Source organism: Rhamphochromis longiceps, linkage group LG7 (assembly GCF_057381845.1).
Source record: "Rhamphochromis longiceps isolate RC_006_pf linkage group LG7, R_longiceps_female_GT1.1, whole genome shotgun sequence".
Lineage (NCBI taxonomy): Eukaryota > Metazoa > Chordata > Actinopteri > Cichliformes > Cichlidae > Rhamphochromis > Rhamphochromis longiceps.
The window spans coordinates 20,871,517-20,892,861 of NC_140563.1; the positions used below are offsets into that span (position 1 = coordinate 20,871,517).

General features: G+C 37.5%; 1 protein-coding gene and 1 long non-coding RNA gene across 2 annotated transcripts in view; both read right to left on the reverse strand.

Annotated features, from left to right (window-relative positions):
* The window catches only part of LOC146665243 (uncharacterized), a 466,438-nt gene that overhangs the window by 222,096 nt on the left and 222,997 nt on the right, over positions 1 to 21,345 (reverse strand). The gene's annotated exons all lie outside the window — the stretch shown is intronic.
* Positions 1,512 to 2,679, reverse strand: LOC146665246 (uncharacterized). The gene is made up of 2 exons (XR_014912378.1): positions 2,354 to 2,679; positions 1,512 to 1,760 (listed from the first exon to the last, which is right to left on the reverse strand). It is a non-coding gene; the product is annotated as an uncharacterized LOC146665246 (long non-coding RNA).

Here is a 21,345-nt window from a genome sequence, read left to right on the forward strand (position 1 = left end):
GTGTTTAATTCATTTTCAGAAATAGAGTCACATTAATCTTGTCTAACCTCGAGTGGCCATAAAGTTGAACATTAGCATGTTTGTTAGCATGGCAAAAATAAATTGTTGAAATTTAGATTTTTCAGCAATTTTCTCAATTTTCTAGTTTTTCTCAATTTTGTGCTCATGATGAAACTTATTCATGCGTTCAGTATAGAAGATCTGTAACCACCCATTTAGCCACTTCCTTGATGTCCACCTGCTAGTCTATTCTTTACTGCACTTCCCACGCTGTCAAAGTCAATGCTGACATCATTACTCAAGACCAATCATTCTCTTGCCCACCTTCAGTGAGCCAATCAGCTCCAACCCATGTGCTTTAAATCTCAGTGCTCTTCTGTCTTCCAGTCTGTCATTTGTACAGCCACCTCCTCCCCATCTCTGCCTCACCCTGCTCAATCAGAACCCATCCAAGTCCCCATCTTCACCAGCACCAGCGTCTATCATTGCTGGGATTCTGTTCTGCCATAATGAGTCTTGGCAAATAAATGAGACCAAATAGATTAATTAATTTCTGTATCACAGAAAATCATGTTCCATTCTTACAAACGATCTCTTGAACTACCTGTTATCTTTGAGTACTGGATGCTGGTGTTAAATGATTTGGTTGGTTTCGTATCACTGATGAACATACTAGGAAGGCACTAACTTATTTTTTTTGTGATTAGCTGAGGTGTAATTACAGTAAAAAATAGAATATTTTGTAACTGAAATATGATTTTGATGGTGTTTACGTCTGTGTACATTAACTGCAAAAGGTCTTTAAAGTAAGCTATAAAATGAAGTTATTCCTATTTTGAAGAGTTTTAGGACTTAGATTTTAACTTCGATTTCAAAAACTATAATGTACCCTATATTATCTGCTTACACTATGACAAAGTCACACAAAATATTTGTCCAGCAGTCTTGAAATCTGTCACTTTTGCATGCCTAAAGCAACTCTGCACAGGAACTTAAGCCATTCTGGCACCACAGCTACTTGTCAATGTCTTCAGCAGCAGATCACGCATGGCCAAGGTACCCTTGCAATGAGTAGAAGGAATTTTGCCAGTATTTTAGAGTTATTTCCACGCTGCCTGGCTATAAAACCATTCTGTTAGACAGGGGCTTTTTCTTTCCAGATCACTACCCTAGAACTGACAGTACACAGCAAATCCAGCATGTCCAAATTAACACTGTCGGATTTGATTTCAACACTATTAAAGTGTCTATATGGGTCCACACCAGAGAGTGTTAATTTAACTCTTTTTGGAGAGTTGGTACGTTAACTCTGATTTAGTGTTAAACACCAAATCTGTCTGGAGTTGATAATTTAACACTTGGTGTTAAGAGTTTATATATTAACTCTCAAAGAGTATTTTAGTTTAACTACGTAAGAGTTATCTTCTAATTCATTCTAAAAAGCAGGAATTTTACTGTTCTGAACTTCTAGAAATTTCTTTTGGAAATAAACATTTACTAAAAAGATGCAATGGTTTTTGAAAAACATTTATTCTGAACTGTGCACCCCAATTTCAAAACATTTTCTGAAAGATGTAACAGTATACATGTTCTCACTTTCATTAGAATTTTGTTTATCAAAAGGTCTGACATGGTAAATGCAAATAACAGCATTCTCATCACTTATTTCTTCAATACAATATGCATGTCCTTCATTCATCCCTTTGTGGAACTTCAACGCACTTCTGCTCTCCCCCATATTCCATCTTCACAAGCATATCCTGTGTGGAGATTGAATAAAAATTAGTTGACACTAATTAATGGCACAAATAATCCAGTAAACAATTGCAGCACAGTAAAAAAAAAAAAAAAAAAAAGGAATCCTCTTTGAGCCATTACTTGTGTAAAGTATTTTCCCAAAAGTCAAAGACACAGGCAACAGGTAATACTGAACTAAATGTAAAACCTCAACCCTTTTAATTTTTACCTAAACCGTGTGCACAAAACTCTGGAGGGATCTAAATGCTACCGTGGAATCCAGTCAGGACGTCTGCTACTGCTGTTTGCTCGTTGTTGTTTTTTTATGGGCGATCGTTTTCAGGCTTCAAGCAGCACCATTACACCAACATTTCACATTCTACACATTGTTTTAGGTGTATTTGACCAAAAGTTTGACTGAAAATTCACATGCAAGCTTTTTTTCAAGGCTGTGGTATTTGCCCGCAAACAATACCTTTCAGCTAGCTAAAACAGAATATTATGCTATCAGCGAGCAACATGGCTAATGCCTTTCACACAGCTTTGTCTCAACTTCAAAGAGCCACAGAAGTAAAAGCTAATAACAATTGAAACAATCTTTGAAAAAATGACTTACCAAGCATGGCAAACAACTCAAATATGTAGAGCAAAATGTTCTGAAACGGCTTCACTTCAGCTTCGATTGGAGCCGTGCTGGGGGCGGAGTCTGTGAATTTACTCTGTTGGTGTCATAGCCCCTGTAGGAGTTCAGAGTTAAGAGGTCAAGAGTTAATGTTTCCATTTTAACACCTCCAGATTTGACAGAGAAACACTCATTTTTAACACTCGATTTTAACTACTATCATTTTACACCTCAGAGTTACATTAAAAGAATGTGACTCTGCTTAGAGTAAAATTAACTCTACTTTTGCAAGGAGACTATTAACACCAAAAAATTTAACACTTTTGAATTTGCTGTGTATATTTCCCTATAGATATAAAGTTAAAAATAAACAATTGTAATACGTTTTGTGTACTGGTGCTTGACATGTTTCATCAATATATATTACTCATCAGCTGATCGATATGAGTAAAATAAAATTAATAAGTAAATGCACGATTATACTCAGATTTGCAGTACTAGTCAAACATGCTCACTGTGTTATTAGATGAATAAAACTCAGAGAAAATTAGATTCCAAAAGGGAACATTTGACTGTGACATGATGCACCTCATAGGCGGGAGGAGAGAGGCGAAGTTCGTAGACCTCATTCTTCTCTACTTCGTCTCCATCCTCTCTGCCCTGCTAAGAGCTGTTCAAAAAAGACTCAAGAAACAGGACAAAGAGCCCATGGTATTGATCTAGACTCCAGACTCTCACTTTGTAACCCACAGGATCAAAATGATCCACTGCCAGCTTTCCCTGCCAGCCATGGGACGCCCATGGTGGTTTTTAAAGTTGTGGCTGATTTGTGTATTTACATGTGTATTCACCTGGTGGGCTGCCAAGGTACTGCAGGAATAATAACAAAAACTCAGGTTGAAATTACAACTTCGTACAGTTATACATTTATCTAAATATATTTGTTTATTTACTGTTGGCTGTGCGACAGACTGGCCATCTGTCCAGGGTGTATCCCACCTCCTGCCCTATGGTAGCTGGGATAGACTCCAGCTTCCCTCTACCCAGAGACTGGGATAAACGGAAGAGACTGTGAGGGTTGGTTTGTAAATTAAAACTGATAATAGGAGGTTAGTTTGTTATATTACTCATGGTCCTCATTTACTGCAGTGGCAGGTCAACTTAATATCAGAGCAAAACGTGCAATAGACATGTTGGTCCGCTGTGTCCATTTCACGCTTTGCCTCTCCAAAATCTGAAATGGAGATGCGTGAAGAAGTTGCATTACCAGCAGGGCGAGATAATATATTTTAAGACACGAAGTCGGTGGTGAGCAAAAAACGTACTAAGGATATTTCCGGGTCCTTAATTGTCAGAATCGATTAAGCTAGGGGGCTAATATGTATTTACATGTAAATGTGACAGTAATGTCTGCTAAATGCTTTCCTGTGATTATTTTCATGTAAAATAGCTCCCTTTACTGCAATGTTTTGGAGACCAAAGTGTGAAATTGACACGGTGGACGGGCGTTTCTGTTGTTACACACTTTGTCGTGATATTGGGTTGGCAGGTGGGTCACACATTGGCCTCAACGCTTGACTGAGTAGTATTAGCAATTGATCATGTTTTTAAAAAATGAAATTTTCAAGGAAATGCAGTGCTTTATCTTGTATTTTGATTCGAGTGAAGATGTAATATTGGGTGGGTCCCAAGGGAATTTTCTGGTTTTTAAATGTGCTGCAGCACTCTTGACTTTGGGAACAAGCTGGGTTTATTTATTCATACAACAGCAGTCTCACAAAGTGGCTTTATTTTATAGCACATTAGTATATGATACGCCCGTGAAATACAAAAATAGTTAGAAAGATGGAGTTTTTATTTTTTAAAGATCTTTAGGAGTATTGCTTATTTTCCTTTGTGTTACAAATCTGCATTTGCTGGTTGTTTTCTATTTTTAAAACTTTACAACCGTGCAAAAAATACTTGGGTATAGCAGGAATCTGTGGTTTGGGCAGAAACCCTTTGCACATTTGCTGTGTGCCACAAAATGCAGCAGCCAGAAACTCTTTGGGGGGGATATGTTAGGCAAGCATTGGTCCTGGCTGGGACCAAATTTGACATCTCATAACACTTACTTGCTCCAAAGTAATATCGATTTCTTTTCCAGAAAAGAAACAACAACAATATAAAGCTAAAAAAAACCAGAACCCAGACACAGCACAGCAAAACTCAACAGCAAGAAAAACCTCTTGAAACAAAGTAAACAGGACTTACAAACCTATAAACTTTCCTTCTCTGTTTTCCATCAAACTTTGTTGGCTGTTAAGTTGGTCAAAGTAAAGAAGCATAAATATTTCTTTCTTGCCCTGTTTTTCTTTCTTTCTTTTTGCGGCACTTACCTAAAATCCATCTCTTTACTCACTATTCTTCTAATCCTTACAAATGGCAACACACTCCCCACTGTCACTCAAACGTCCTCACACATAAATAATAGGTACATACATCGACTCACTCATTGTCTCTCAGTCTCACACTCACACTCATTTGCCCTGACTTGTGTTATTGTACTGCTATGTAAAATGGCTGGTGCAGTGAAAATGGAAAGCAGTGAGGTTGGAAGGGAAAAGTCCCTCAATGGGCTTTGAATTGCCAAGGTCCTGAATAAGCATTGTAATATGGGCTTGCAGGCAGCAACCAAATATGCAAAGAATTGGATTTGGCATTACTGACATCTAGTTTTACCCTCGCAAATGCGCAACCTACAGAAATACAAAATCATAATTTAGCGGTAATGCACACTATTAACAAGCTTTAACAATGTAAAGGATATTGTTCTGGGACTGCGTGTGGTTTAGGGAGTGATTGCTTTGGTTTTGTAGCATGACATCCTCAGATATAGAACTATGTTCATAACAAATAATTGAAACTCATAATGTTGCAAGAGTTTCAATCCAACATGAAAATGACAGCCATCAAGATCATGAAATCTGTTTGAGATGACAGCAGTACACCAAAGGAATATGTAATGGTCATAAAAATGATGACATATTCACATTGATAAGTCAACTAATGAACAGCTCAGCACCCATAATCATTGCTGAACACATTTCTGAACCTTGTTATAGTAGCTTTGACACAATTGCTCCCACAGATGTACTAAGTGGAAAAGCATACAGCAAGAAGGGATCCTGGATACTAACTCTAAGGCTAGTGTTTCTTTGGGCTTACTAGCACAGACCATACTGATATCAGAGGTATTATCTGGCCTATCATAGTAATGAAGAATAAATACTGTGGCAACTTGGACCTAGATCTGGACCTAGACCTAGCCCAGTGGTCATATGAGCAATACTTTGTCTTCAGTGGTTTATATTTCCCACAAAACAATTGGCAGGCTGCTGCTCTCTCACCGCTACTCAGGCTCAGTGCAGTGCAAGAAAGACTGCAAAGAAAAATGATGCTCCCATGCCACTTGCACACACTGCTTTGGGCAGACTATCATTCCCATTAAACTAATAACAGTTAGCTTCTTATCTCACAGTGTCTTGGCAAAGTCACTTCCACCCTTGAACACATTGCCTTTGAATGCTGGGGCTTAATCTATCACTGAGGCCCAAATGAGACCGCATAATCCTCTGCAATTTTTTGTTCTTGTATTTCACATTATCACTGATTTCTACTGCATTTTTTATAAACTTTTTTTTTATTTTCTTCCATTTTGGAACAATGATGCTGTCCTTCAGTTTCATAAGCAGACAGAATGTTCAATCAAGAAAAAATAGCTGATGTCAGAAGCTAGTACATGAGTGGGTTTATTCTTTTGTTGAACCAATTTTCATTATCAAATTACCATTTGAAACTATTCAGATAGTGGAAATATTTAAAGTTTAATGTAAAATGTGACAGTGTCAATGCTCCCATCCACAACCTTATACAACACTTGATTCTGGAGAATCAGTGCACAGGTGTTTCGATGCTTTAGAGGCAAATGAAAGTCCAACAGGTCCCAGGTCAGTTCGTATTCTCTCTTGGCATTTAGGACTTTGGTAAAGATCAATTTTCTTTGTTTTACCTTTAAATAATGCAGCCCACAGAAAGACTAATTTAAACAACACCACTAACAGAATATAATAAGAACTTTCTCAGCAATGAACAACAAAACAGTTTGACCTGGAAATATTCATATTATTGAAAGCTCAATTATGTTTTTTTTACTTTTCTTTTTGCAAACAGGATAACATTGCTAACATGAATGAAAGCTACAATGATCTCACTCGTTTTTTTTTTATGTTAAAGTTCAAACTATCTTCACTCATTAAGAAGTGTCAGCCTTAACAAACCAATTCAGCACCACTGCTGCTAAATTTGATCAATAATACCATTAACAATAGCTGTCAGTTTGCTGGGTGTGGTTGAGCTCATGCTGAATAAAAAGACAGAACGTAAAGAGAATTAAAGAATATTATTTCTTGCTATCACCTTAAGAGTCAAAAGAATATACTTTGGATTAAGACTCATTTAATTTACTGAGGTACTATAAATAAATCCAGCCAGAAGAAAAAAAATCAACAATGTTGTTTTTTAAATAAATGACTTTTTTTTTTTTTAGTTTTTTAAAGTAAATTTAAGAGTGAAAGCATTTTCTGTCTTGCCGACTTTGACTTATACCCACTGTCATTTCTTGGACAAAGGTCAAAGACCTTTTCTGATTTGTGTTAGTCTCTCTGGTGGGGGTTACCTTCTTCTTGGTGTCTCTCTGTGGGCCTTCATCTATCTGATGTTTCTAGTTCAGCGTGTACTCCACTGTCCTTGATGCTCAGTTCTGGTTTACAGATCATATGATCATTGCATCTCTGCTGCCTTCTTTTCTTGTTCAGCAGGTAATTGGTGACTCTCCTGTCTAAGACAGCTATAGCTGAACTCATCTGATCAACCAATGCTGCAGATTTTTCTAATGCAGATTTTTACAAAGATATTACCCAATAATATTGGGTAATATTATTCGCTAGTTTTCATTAATCTGCAGGAGCTTTGTCACTTTGTATATTCTTCTCTTACATCTTTTGAGACAATAGTGTTTGATCTAATACTGTGTAAACAGGACTGAATGTCTTTCTTTTTGTATTTGCTTCATGATCCAGTCAGTGACCAGCATGGCAGTCCTTTTGTCTCTTGTGTTTATGGTGGTGACTATCCTTTAAAAAAGATTGGACAGAATGCAAATATTACAAACACTTCATTCTACAGTGCCTTACATAAAACATAGTTACATGGCTAACATACAGAGAAATACCGTACTTGTTTGACAAGCTTCGGAACAAAATGAGCAAAAAGTGTGACCTCACCTGTTAATTTGTGTTTAAAAAAAGGTTTTAGGATGCATACTTTTTGGAATATAGTCAGTATTTAAATAAACAAATATACACGTAAATAACTCCAAAATGTAAGGAAACGATCCTATGAACCTCTTAATGGCGGCTGTACAATTTAGTGGTCAACCACTGTAGTTGCTCTTTTATCTTGTAGAACGAGCCGTTTGGGTTTTCATTTTGCCAACAAGACAAATGTGACAAATGTGTTTCCCTATAGACAAGCTATTACAAGCAGTGGTTTGGCCTCAGACCCCTGCAGATATTCTGCTCATGGCCTCTGAAACAATGGCTCTGTTTTTATTTATTTTTTTCATCTGCAGGGCACCATCCATTGCCAGGGCTACTCGCTTGTCATCTTGGCATACAGACAATGGCTTCCGGACACAAGAGCTCCTTGTAAAAGATGTTGCCACCCCTCAGTCTCTGTGCAGTACAGACACACATAAAAATCCCAGCAAACACTTGGACACATAAACACAGGCACACACAAAGCTAATCTAGGACTGAATCGAATCGTATCCCTTTGTTTTTGAGATGGTAACTGAAGGTGAGGGAGTGGTATTGGGAGATTGGGAGTAGGATACACTGGTAATCACTATTTCAAATAATTTCACTATCCCCCCACCGCCCATACACTCCTCACTAACACTGCACTATTCCAAAGGGCAGGGAGAGATTTCAATCTCTTTACAGCTGCCACCATGACTTTAGTAAATTGTTGACAGCCAAATCCATGTCGATCTGCTGAGTGATTGCATGCTGCAAAAGGTCTAATCTCATTTTCTCTGCAGCTCACACTGGCTGTAAACGAACAGACATTAAGTTGAAGTTAAGTTAAAACGTTTGATCATAGAAGCCACGCCTAGTTAAGAGTATTATGGAAAATCAATCATCAATAAGCCTTCAAAGCTGTTTGGTACAATAAGACTATGAAATGTTAAACTGTCCATTGTGAAAACTGTATCTGATACAAACAGTGTATGGCCTTATAGTATACACTTCACAGAGGATGTAGATGGCCTGTGTTATTAGACTTTGCTGATGTCAAACACATAAAAATGCTCAAAGAAGCTCAGCGCCTCTGGCTAGTTTTTCCATGGCATGCAATCTTAACGCTATTCATGCATTTAACAGTGTCACTAAAAGACATGAGTCATGAAAAAAAAATAAGCCGATGTATACGAGCTGCGTAATTTAAAAACAGGCCTAGAACAAAGTATTTCATACAAAAGTCAAACTGGTTAACAAAAAGTGTTCAATATTATTGCTAATATTGAATCCATGTGTTCAAGGAAGTACTTAAACACTAACTGCTCTAGACAAATAAATAGATTAAATTTGACCACAAGTGTGTTTCAACAACACTTTCAACCTGTGAACATATGCAAAATTTACTACTATCTACTATCTACTCAGCCTCCTTTTTACAGCTTAGATTTACTTCACACAAATTCACTCTCTATCTATTCATCCAGTATTCATCAGTCGGTCCAGGCAATCTTCTCATCTAATATATTCTAAAAACACTCTGAATCCACTGGTTTATAAATGCCATCATTTTATTTTAAAATATTTGTCACATTGGTATCATAGCCAAGTCAAATTTTCACCCTCACCTAGAATATTTTGTTGCAACATGTCTGTCTTTAACACACCAACCAATGGTTTGTGATCTACTGCACATTAGAGCGCCACCCGGGCAACGAAAACCTGTTTCTGTTAAAGAGAGCATGAGAACATGTTCATGCCAAGCAACTAAAAGGCAGCTTGCTTTTTAATTCCTCACACATTTCAGGGTCAGCCTCGTCAGGCGATTTCCTTTGCCTGTGGAGGCCTCTGGACAAAGGTGGAAAATGAGAGGAAAAAAATACTGATGAGGAATGTGGCAGTTACTCTGGACAACCAATCGCAAACCAACACTCACTCCAAGCTCTCACAAGCCATGAAAAACAATACAGCATATGAAGTATCTGGCTGCTTATATAAAAAGTGAAGATTTGGGGTATTTTGATGAATCAAATGCCCAACAACAATACCCCAAGGACATCATGGAAGAGTGTCATAAAGTCCTATCAAAAGATGATGTTAAAGACTGGGAAAAAGTGATGCTAGAGAGAAATCACACAAAGTTAGATGGTTTTAACAAAGGACTGAACAAGATTTCTATTGTACACTACTGTATATAAACAAAGGTATCAGATGATAAAGGTGTTCAGGGCCTAGCCATGCACTCTGCCTTTACAAACATTTGTAAAAGAATGGTTTGTTCTAAAGGGCCATAGGAGTCAAGTCAGTTGATGCAAATTCTTCCATTTAAAATATTCCATGATCAGCTGTAATTTGCATTACTGAAAAGTAAAAGAGTTTAGGAACCATAGCAACTCAGCCACAAAGTGGCAGACCACATAATGTTACCCAACTGGGGTTGCTGAGGCGCATAGTTCATAAAAGGCACCAAAGCCCTACCTATTCAGGAACGACAGAGTACCAAACCTAAAAAAACGTTGTGCCAGGAGCTTCGTGTGTTGGGCTTCCATGGCCAGAAGCTCCTGTAGGTGTAATGTGTAGGTGGCCGTGGACTTTTATCTATATAGTGCAGATGCAAAATCAGTAGGGAACAGGCCAAGACAATGAATTGAGAATGAGTCATAGCAGTAGTTTCCTCTTATGAGGTAATGTGTATGCAAAAACTGGCATTCCACATAAGCGCATATGTTGTTTGAAGAACAGTAACAGTTTGCCTAAACTAGTGAGGCTGATCTGACAGCTTTATGGCTGGACACATATGGAGAGTAACTTCAAAAGAAATACATATTCACTATTTACGCAAGGACATACCAAATGAAATGACAGCAATGCAAAGCATCTCACATTCAGCAGGAAATTCTCACAGTGCTGCGGTCAGCTAAATGCTGCTCCATATTTTTAGACTGTGCTCCTACTGTGAGCAGAACAGAACAGATGACTGTGATTGTACACTTTGTTACAACACAGAGGGAGAAGCGCAGAGATTAGAAAGCATTTTCTGGAATTCGCAGAGATAACCGATTGCACGCATCCTTGCACGAATGATGTCACTGGGAACATTAGTGGACAGGATGTTGACATTATGGACACGAGCGGTCAAGGACAATAACGGTAGATCAAATGAGGGGTAAACATAAACATATTCAAAACAGAGTTTGTGAAACGTGAAGGTCAGGTACACATGTGCTCAAACCCAGTTAGAGGCAGCATGAGATGCAATGCTAAAAGTGTCACAAGATGAAAGTCCAACTGCTGCTTGTGAAGCTAAAACTAGATCTGAAGCTGAAGTCATTACAGCTAAGATCAAAAGGCAACCATTCATGCGCCATCATAACATGGTATAGCATTTTAAATGAGATAAATATTACTGGTAAGACTCTGCAGACACTGTGCACTTAGTGCAGTAGTACAGCTGAATGTGACAAAATGATTCCTGTTGGACAATCACACTGACGGCAAATTTGAAAGCATGCAGTCAAATGAAAAATATCTGGCGCAGGAGTTGGATGCAGAGACCCGATTTCCTGAAACAGTGCACTGTGACACCCTCCCCCCAAAAAGGAAATATCTTCAACTACAAGGGAGACAGTGAGGTAGTAATGGATCCACACAACAGGTTTACAACAGGTTTACATCAATAGCGTAGTCCAGTAAAACTACTGGACTACGCTATTGATGTTATGGAAGAGTATTTTTTTTCTCACATCCAGGGCACAGAGACATACTTGGGGAAGTGAATCTGATCGCATCTGTCAATAAGAAAAATGCTAGAACTTTTCCCCAGGGAAACATTGCACTGGAAAAAGCCGTGACACATCGTGACACCAGACACATTAAAAGCAAAGGATATCCTGCAGAATTGAATGCTTTGAGCAGACTTCTAGATGCTGGAACTAAACAACTACAGAAACTCGAGTTCACCTCCAGTCTCCAATAATCGAATCGAATTTGGTTGTCCCACTGCTTTTTGCACCAGTTGCTGAAGGAGATCACAGTTTCCTAAAAGTGCAACAAACAAACAAAAATATAAAAAGCTACTGAGTACAATGACACAAGACAGACTTAACAGACTGCTAATGATCTTCATAAAGGATAATCCGGCACAGAGAATCAAACCACAGGGTCCAGTTAAAGTAGCAAACTCTACTGGTAGCTACCATTTAGTACTTGAGAAACCAAAGTTTGATTATTTTTTAAAAAATACAATAAGTGAGCTGCAGTAAGAGAAGTAAAGAATTTGAAGACATTATTATGAGAATTACTATTATCCTTTTTGTGCTATTGGTGTAATTAGTTGTAGTGGCAAAAACCTCCCCTACAGGCAGTTTTTGCCAGGCTTGTGGCATTTTTCCAAATTCTTCATTCCATATTTACCAATAACTCAAACAAAATTATGCTGCAGGTCCAAATTGTGGTGTCTGTTAAGTATGGGCAGCAGACATTGATCCAACAAATGGGGAAGGAAACATCACATTTGCAGGGGGCTGATGAAATGAAAATAATATATAGGAAAATCAAAAAGAACTAGGACTTATAATAAATCTTTAAGAAAATATGATATGATGTTAATGCAAAATGTTGTTCAGATTGGCCTACCCATTAAGGAGGAGCTAGAATACATGCAGACATACAGTGGCTTGCAAAAGTATTCGGCCCCCTTGAACTTTCCCACATTTTGTCACATTACAGCCACAAACATGAATCAATTTTATTGGAATTCCACGTGAAAGACCAACACAAAGTGGTGTACACGTGAGAAGTGGAACAAAAATCATACATGATTCCAAACATTTTTTACAAATGAATAACTGCAAAGTGGGGTGTGCGTAATTATTCAGCCCCCTTTGGTCTGAGTGCAGTCAGTTGCCCATAGACATTGCCTGATGAGTGCTAATGACTAAATAGAGTACACCTGTGTGTAATCTAATGTCAGTACAAATACAGCTGCTCTGTGACGGCCTCAGAGGTTGTCTAAGAGAATGTTGGGAGCAACAACACCATGAAGTCCAAAGAACACACCAGACAGGTCAGGGATAAAGTTATTGAGAAATTTAAAGCAGGCTTAGGCTACAAAAAGATTTCCCAAGCCTTGAACATCCCACGGAGCACTGTTCAAGCGATCATTCAGAAATGGAAGGAGTATGGCACAACTGTAAACCTACCAAGACAAGGCCGTCCAGGTAAACTCACAGGCCGAACAAGGAGAGCACTGATCAGAAATGCAGCCCAGAGGCCCATGGTGACTCTGGACGAGCTGCAGAGATCTACAGCTCAGGTGGGGGAATCTGTCCATAGGACAACTATTAGTCGTGCACTGCACAAAGTTGGCCTTTATGGAAGAGTGGCAAGAAGAAAGCCATTGTTAACAGAAAACCATAAGAAGTCCTGTTTGCAGTTTGCCACAAGCCATGTGGGGGACACAGCAAACATGTGGAAAAAGGTGCTCTGGTCAGATGAGACCAAAATGGAACTTTTTGGGCAAAATGCAAAACGCTATGTGTGGTGGAAAACTAACACTGCACATCACTCTGAACACACCATCCCCACTGTCAAATATGGTGGTGGCAGCATCATGCTCTGGGGGTGCTTCTCTTCAGCAGGGACAGGGAAGCTGGTCAGAGTTGATGGGAAGATGGATGGAGCCAAATACAGGGCAATCTTGGAAGAAAACCTCTTGGAGTCTGCAAAAGACTTGAGACTGGGGCGGAGGTTCACCTTCCAGCAGGACAATGACCCTAAACATAAAGCCAGGGCAACGAGGGAATGGTTTAAAACAAAACATCCATGTGTTAGAATGGCCCAGTCAAAGTCCAGATCTAAATCCAATCGAGAATCTGTGGCAAGATCTGAAAACTGCTGTTCACAAACGCTGTCCATCTAATCTGACTGAGCTGGAGCTGTTTGCAAAGAAGAATGGGCAAGAATTTCAGTCTCTAGATGTGCAAAGCTGGTAGAGACATACCCTAAAAGACTGGCAGCTGTAACTGCAGCAAAAAGTATTGACTCAGGGGGCTGAATAATTATGCACACCCCACTTTGCAATTATTTGTTTGTAAAAAAATGTTTGGAATCATGTATGATTTTTAAGATAAGATAAGATAAGATAGAACTTTATTAATCCCTCGGGTGGGTTCCTCTGGGAAATTCGACTTCCAAAAAAAAAGCACAGCAACGTTCCACTTCTCACGTGTACACCACTTTGTATTGGTCTTTGATGTGGAATTCCAATAAAATTGATTCATGTTTGTGGCTGTAATGGGCCAAAATGTGGAAAAGTTCAAGGGGGTCGAATACTTTTGCAAGCCACTGTATATACACACATATGCTATAATCGTTATAGTAAATAAATCCTACATCCTAAGCATGTAGCACTCAATATATTCTATTGAGTTAATACATTTTATTTTACGAGTATATAAAAATAAAATACACAAATATGAACAAGTAAAGCAGACCTTAATAAATAATGTTGTATTTATTTATTTTCTCTTCCTTTCTCTATTTTCCGTAACCTTGATCAACAAACTCAATCTCTTCTCTTTCTTAAAAGCTTGTTCTTGCTGCAAACAAATATAAAACTGCCAACTTCTAAGAGAAATTATGGCAGCTTGGTGACCACAAAGACATGCCACAGTTATTTTGCTCTTTGATTTCCGCTTGGGGGCACAACTGCCAAGGAATAACATTAGAGAATGAGTCTTTGGCTTGGGCATATGGGTGTCCAGACACAAATTAATTCAGCAGTGATTGCAATACACTGTATCTCTAAGGGCACTATTGTGAATAATTTATGTATATATATATATATATATATATATATATATATATATATATATATATATATATATATATATATGCTATTAATTATTGTAATGCATGACTCAAAATTCTTCAGTGAAGTTAGTTTCTCATCATACTTGCATTTTCATCCTCGGTCTGGGAAATTATTTGAAGTCCTCGAGTGTTTTTCTCTGACCTTGCTAGAATTCTACCAGCTGCTATCTGAGTTTAGCACTGCACCACATGGTGTATGGCTTATTAATCACAATGAATCAAATGAAAAACAAAATCCACAGTTCTGTCTTGTTTGATTTACAACAATACACATTTCAGCATGGGCAACCCACTGCGATCCAAAGTCTGTCAGAAATGCACTCAAACAGAGCTGCATCTGTCAACATTCGCTGGAAATGGTTCAAACGCAAAGTAGTAGAATTTACACTACTGAGACCAAGAGCTTTTATTTAGTCACCCTGAGGGATTTTATGTTTTTGAATTTGGGGTTCCCAGAGGTGTTATCAGCATTCTTTCATGATTAATTTTATTGACTGTAATGCTGAATTGTATCTGAATTGCTAATTTTTGTGCTTGGTATTGAAATTTTCTTCTTTCAGTACACTATTCTGCCTATGGGGAGGTAGGATGGTGTAGACTGGCCCTGGGCAAAACACTGGACTCAAAGCAAAAAGTGAGTGAGTGTAAAGGCCAGTCTTATGGCAGTGAAATAGTTACAAAAAGATTGATAATTTTTTTGTGTTCATAGACATGAATTGCTAAGTTTTTCTCGTAGAGAAACCAGGGATGTGTCACTATGGCAACCAGAAAAGCAAAGTTTGAAAAGATGTGATCACAACATTTTTATATGACTAGCTGGAAAAAAAGGTAACACATGGAATTAATAATGTATTTCAAACAATAGTTGAACATGATTCATCTTCATGAACTCAAAATAATTTTAAGAAATTTAAAGTGAGGAACACGAAAAAGTTTCTGTCCTATGACTGTGACTGTATCACCAACTGCCACGAGGCCGGGTATTTTATTCTACAAGCCCTCGCGTTTTGCAACATATTTACTTTGATAAGCATGTGTGAATGAGAAACACACTGAAAATTTGTAGTAGCTAGCAAAGATTAAAGGGTGCTATATTAGTGTGCATCATTTGACACTTCATTCTTCCTGAATCTGTAATCTGTATCATCACCAAAACATTTCTTGGTTTTGGTCTTCACAGGAAAAAAGATGTGGCTGACCTTCAGATTTGATCCCTGACATCCTCATTTAAGGAAGAGTTTCATTTTACTTAATCTTCGTGCTGCCTTCAAAACTGTATAAATACTTTGAGAAGTTTTATTTGGTGACTTTTGAGAACTGCTGGATTAAATAAATAAATTATTGATATAACAACAAAAATGTCTAATTTATTTATGGCTTTAATCTAACATCACATTTTAGTTATATTTCAAAAAGGAAAAAAACAATTTTAAATGACAGTCAGCAACATGAAATCTGTTCTCAAATCAGTGTGGTTTGTCCCAGCTTTTCACAGGTTGCAGGATAAGCACCTCTATGATGCTGTACAATAGCAGTTCCACTACAGCATGGCGATCAACAGAGTAAATGTGCAGTAGCAAATAAAACCATTTAACCTCTTCAACCTACCTACCCTTCAGAGGCAAATGACAAATACATTGATATTTGTACATACATTAAATCCTGTGCGCACATTCACAGCTGCTGAGGTACAAAAGTGTTGCATTCAGACTAGCCACGGTACTCAGCTGAATCTCATTATTTCAATGCCATTTCTGAGGCAATTACTAGGTGGGGAAATGCTAGGTCTGTATTGGGTGGCTTTATTTGTTCCAGGGCTATGGCCATTTCTCACTGTATGGGTCAGGGCAACTGGCCAGCTCCCTTGCAGTGTATGTTTAGTGTTTATGTGTCTCCAATGAGTAGTATTTGCGGATTGCACTGAGGTCATTATTAGGAGTTTCAGTGACAAAAAGCCAATGTCTGAATGGTTCCTTGGATTGCTACTGATGGGGTGAAATGTCAGAAAATAAATCTGCTTACTAGTAATAAAGAATGTTGGAAAAAATACAGGGAGCTTCAAAATGACCTGATGTTTTTGATATTTCATGAAATAATGTCCTTGCTATTCAGAAGCTGATTTTTTATTTTACACTTTTGCTTAGTAGTTTATACTAGTGAAGCTATACATCAATTGAAAGATTTTTTAAATTCTTCTTCAATTTTGCTTTGAAATTGAAGTATAGTAATCACCGTCAGCTGTGTGTGTATGATTACTCTATTTCGATTTCTTTTAATTAATTCATTTTGATAATGTCCCAGTACAAAAGCAATGTTATCTCTGATCACTTTCTACTGTAAGGTAACCTCCAGTTCAGCATGCTAAATGAAGACCCAGTTGAAGAGTAGAGACAGGTGAAGTTAGAAAAAGGATTTTTCTTCTTTTTAGTGACAATCACATAGAACCCTGAAAACAACAGACACCACTGCCGAGCAGATGATTTAGCACACAGAGGTAAAATCTATTGAACATGTAGCTGGAAGTGATGGAGAAGAGACGAAGATGCGGCACTTATTACTTTTTCATGCATGCATACATTACAATGTCTATTTATACAATTTCTCAAAGACTTTTTTCTCTTTTCAACAACATTCATGGTATAAAGTATTTCCGGTATCACTACAGTTGAAAACACACAAAACAATTGAAGAATGATAAAGTTCCTCAGCTCCCAGAAACAAATGTAGCAAAAACACATTTAGTATATCCTTCAGAATTTCTTTTAGTACATCTTTATATTTAGCTGTTCTCATGAATTGTAATCTTATTTTACTTTTTTATGGTTTTAATCCACGTCATAGTGACTCTGATGCAATGTGGATGTGTCTCCGGTGCGTGCTTATAGTGACTGGGTTCACTGTTCTGGCCTTGAGCTGAAGCATTTGAAAGTAATAACTTTGGCAGCACATGCTGTCAGATATTAAAGCCTTTCATGGTGGGAGGACTTTTTTTTTTTTTAACTCAGAAGAACTATTATAAAATAGTAGATAACTTCTTTCACACAAGGAGCCCCCTGTGGTGCTAGATTTAATTTATAGAATTATTCTTGACACTGATGAGTGAAATGATGATTGAAGGTTAATTATATGCCAAGACCAAGGAAGGAAAGGCATATAACTATTCAACTATTTCTGCTCTAACAATGGTGTTCTATGACAGGTATCATAATCCCAAAGTTTAGTTTTGACTCCTATGTTGTATCCAGGATATTATACTGTATAATTAATATAGAGAATATTAAATACACCTTAGATTAATATGTTATTTTAAAAAAATATTATATAAGCTCCTTGACCCATTTTCCAAAGGAAGTTTTGACCTTTTAATTGCAATGCTTTGTCAGACTAATTAGTGTAAACAGCATAACAATCGGACAATATTTCACCATTCTATAGTTCTTCGTCAGATACAAAGATTTTTGAAGTCATGCTTGTATTACAGTATTTCCCATAATTATTAATAAATGATATATAATACTTAAGTAAAGTCCAAATAATGCAGTAAGGATCTAATTTTTTTGGTGTAAAAAAAAACAAACAAACAAGAAAAACAAAAAAACCAGGACCAAAATCCTCTGGGACAGCTGTGGATATGCCTTTGATTTATTTAGGATCCTCACATAGACTTACATTTTTACTTCAGCTGAAGTCAAAGAGTTGCTTGTCACAGCCTTGGGAAGAATCTAAGAATTAAAGGTGGGGCGGGCCACTACAAGTATCCCACTGATACCACAGCCAATAAACACTTGCTGCTCACAGCTGGAGACAAGCCAATGCCACAGGGAAGTCACTGGATTAAAAGGTCTCCAGAACAATTGACAGGGCAAGGTAGGCTCTGCAAACCATGTAGAATAATACATGTTGTAGCCCCCTGTTTACGCTCTATTCCGTTTGCAAAAAGCATGACAAATAATTTCTTTCATCATGTTTTCTATTCCTCTAGAAGTAGATAAACATTGTTGTTTATAGGCAAATCAAGCACCTCACTCTGGACTATGTATAGATGTTGCTGTATCTCATTCTAATTTTTATGACTTTGTCAACAATTTTGTCCCTAATGATATCACATCTACATGTTCTTGTTTCTGTCTTTATTAGTGCTTATTCTAAAAATAAAATGTGTTGCAGTCCCAGTCAAAAACACCTAATTTTGCCCTTGAAGATTTAATAAATTATTTGGTTAATATCTGCCATGGGTCCTAAAATAAAGTATCATACAGTATCAAGGGAGATAAGAGCTCTGTCAGACATTTCAAGGAATATAAAATCAGATGCTATTTCTGCCTTTGTTAAGTGGATGGGGAACTTCCCAGAAGTTAAAAGGACACTGGGGACACCTCCAGATCTACCTGAGACAGCTTGGGCATACCCTGGTCATGCCACGCATGAAAAAGAAGACCTGATACTGATAAACTGGAAGCCCCAATCCAAGCAGCAATGACACTCCTGGGAGAGCGGAAAACTCCACCTACTGATGTGAATGTCCAATTTTCAGCTGGAAACTCTTCTTGAAAAAGGTGTTTTCCCTTTGCTCCTGAAAAACATCTAACTGCTTGCTCCTCTTTTCACGTGCCAGGGTGAAAAGAGTGAGGCAAACTGTGTGTTTTAGTGTTTGGCTAGATAGTTTAGCTAGATAGTTTTCGTATTTGTCATATTTCATGTTGTCTCCAAGAATAAGTGGTTTCACTTTGTGTATGTGTGTATTTATATGTATGGCATCAGAAAGAACCTGTATTGGTTACACTGTTTAATGTAAAGAGAATGAACTAGCAAATACGGCTAAATCAATATGTTTATGATTGAAATGGATTACAAATTAAAGCACCAGAATGAATGTTTTCATAAAGCCAGTCCTGTGTGTGTTTTTCTTCCCTGACCTTTTTAGGAAATCATGAAATGTGTATTACCTATAAACAGTAAGTGTGTTTCATAACGCTTTGTGGCGTGTTTCTTTTTTTCACCGCTGATTACATTCATTTTTATATCTGGATTATTTTTGAAAGGAAACAGCAACAAACTCAAAGGACGACCTTGTGTCTTTATTTGGGAAGAAATTAATTGCTCATCATCAATTCAGTCATTTCAGGTTTCGTGACAAGCCTAAATAGCCTTGAACAGAGGTTGAGAGTGAAAGGCAGTGTGCTTTTTAATGTGAAGTAGTTTGTTGTTACAATGTACACAATACACCCTGCAGTATGAAACAAAAAGATTTTTTATTAATAGAATAGACAAGTAGAATCGTTGCCATTGTTTAAACATTTAAGTTATGTGTTTATACAAAATTACAAATGTATGAGCTTATTTGTGTCATGCTTTAAAACGGCTACACCTTTTTCTAATTTAACCTCCTAGGACCTGGCATTCACATATGTGGACATCACATTTTGGGTTATTTAGACCAAAATACTCAATTTTGCTCTACAAGGGCCTGACATCCACCTACGAGGACATTATACTGCTACAGTTCTATCAAAATTTTAAACGAATATCCTCATATGTGGCTCTTATTTTTCTTAAAAACAAAAATAAGGTAAAAAATCAAATCTGGTAATTCTTTGTTTTTACATTCATCGGGCCCCAATATGCCCAAATATCAAAGAGAAATTTAAAATGAATGCCATGGAAGAGTTCGGGTCTTAGGAGGTTAATACGCATCCTTGCAAGGCCATTATATATTTTTGGAGGAATTTTTTTTGTCTTTTTTTGTCATTGACATCAAAAGCTGTTTTGATGGATTAACTTGTAAGAAATTGTCTGTTGAATGTGCAAGTGAAATCAGAGTATGAAACTCATGGCTTTTAAAAGACTGAACATGTAATTTATCCTGACTCTCTCCCTCTGTGTAATGCAGATGTTTACTCCAGTGTACTGTGGCTCCACACTGTGTGTCTACTGAGGCTTTTAAAGCCTGTGCCAATCTTTAATGTGACCCTGTAATTAATCTTCACGTCCTGAAAAAGCAGAAAACATCCAGCTCTTTTACCACCTTTGTAAACTACCCTTCTCGCTACAGGAAAGTCTAAATGCGACCTTCGGTGATATTTTCTACAGCCCCTTGAGCCCTACTTAGCTATTTACTTTTAAGGTTATTGACACAAAGTTGTGGGATAAGAAAGCTCTGAGACGAACAAGCTGCATAATTGCTTTTGTAAAGAACCCTTTTTGAAGTCTCAAGGGTTCTAATGTAATTCCCTTGATAATACCATTATCTAACATTGCTTTCTCCTTCCAACCATGATATTCACAGAGGTGTGAGTAATTGTGGTTTGAAGGAAAGACTGGGAGCTGTGCTCTAAGGGTTTGATCTGTGATCTCTCTTTTTTCAAATGATTAATTGCCAGTCATTCTTTTTCAAAGATCAGCAGTTCAGATCATTAAGGCACCTCTGCATAGAACTTGGTGTGGCACACTTCATCTACTCTACCTCCCACCCACAGACTTACATCTCCAGTATTGTATAACCATACTTCACATTCTGCAAAAAAAAAAAAAAAAAAAAAAAAAAAAAAAAAGACCAAACAAATTGCTTCTCAATAGGGAGTAAATGACTCTCACAATCAATGCTATTTTCCTCAGATGCAACACATTAGTTACTGCCACTTGATACCATAGAAGGTTATTTGTCAAACAGCTAGTTCATGCTTTCACTGAGGCTATATTTCTGGACTGGTTTTCCACTGAAAAAGACCGAAGAGAATAAAGACTAATTTAAACATGTCAAGGTCTGCGGAGGCA